The sequence below is a fragment of the Pistacia vera genome, unplaced genomic scaffold, assembly GCF_008641045.1.
Source record: "Pistacia vera cultivar Batoury unplaced genomic scaffold, PisVer_v2 Contig1117, whole genome shotgun sequence".
In the NCBI taxonomy this organism is placed as follows: domain Eukaryota; kingdom Viridiplantae; phylum Streptophyta; class Magnoliopsida; order Sapindales; family Anacardiaceae; genus Pistacia; species Pistacia vera.
The window spans coordinates 170,647-171,461 of record NW_022195157.1 but is presented as its reverse complement, the minus strand read 5'-3'; the positions used below and the strand labels follow the sequence as shown (position 1 = coordinate 171,461).

At 44.3% G+C, this 815-nt stretch overlaps 1 non-coding gene across 1 annotated transcript; it reads left to right on the top strand.

Moving 5' to 3' along the window:
* Positions 1–355: 355 nt before the first annotated feature.
* LOC116141653 lies at positions 356–460 on the top strand. The gene has a single exon (XR_004129850.1). It is a non-coding gene; the product is annotated as a small nucleolar RNA R71 (small nucleolar RNA).
* Positions 461–815: the final 355 nt, after the last annotated feature.

The window sequence follows — 815 nt, the reverse complement described above, 5'->3', positions numbered from 1 at the left end:
GAACGACGGTGCAAATGTGTTTCCGACTTGGCACTCACTGCTCACATGGTTTCCTGCACAAAAATCACATGTTAGTTGAGGTGCTTGTATAGAATTTACCTGCATATTTCCCAACTTTTTTGGAGGCAGTGAGTTGGGCTGAGATGGCTGTGAAAGCATCTACTTCATGAAGACCCGACATTCTCGTTGTTACTCTTTCATTCGGTCTTTGATAGTTGTTGCTTGCCAACACCTCAAGTAACTCATAAGCTTCTTGCGGTCTTATTCTGCAAAGCCCCTCCTGAAGCTGCATCTACCATGGTTTGCACGTTACCCATCAAACCATTATAAATGTTTGGACTTGAAGCCAAACCGCAAACCATGATGTGGGCACTTCCTCATCAATTCCTTGTATCCTCCCAAGCCTCATACAACGACTCGGCTTCATCTTGTAGAAACGATTGATATCATTTCTCAACTTTGCTGACTTCGCTGGAGGAAAGAACTTGGTCAAAAAATTTTGTGCCAGATCATTCCATGTTGTAATCGTTCCGGTGGTAGTGCCATTAACCACCCCTTTGCTTTATCTCCCAATGAATGGGAATAAACGCAGCCTAATAGCATCATCCGACACTCCATTCGACTTGAAGGTCCGCAAATTTCCAGGAATTACAATGTGCTGATCGGATCCTCCTTCAAATCACCGTTGAATCTTACCGACTGCTGATCATCTGGATGATTGCCGGCTTAATCTCGAAGTTGTTAGCTTGCTGTGGTCTCGTATAACTTGACCCACTTCCGTTCACTGTGGAACTGAAAATTCCCTCAGTGTCCTA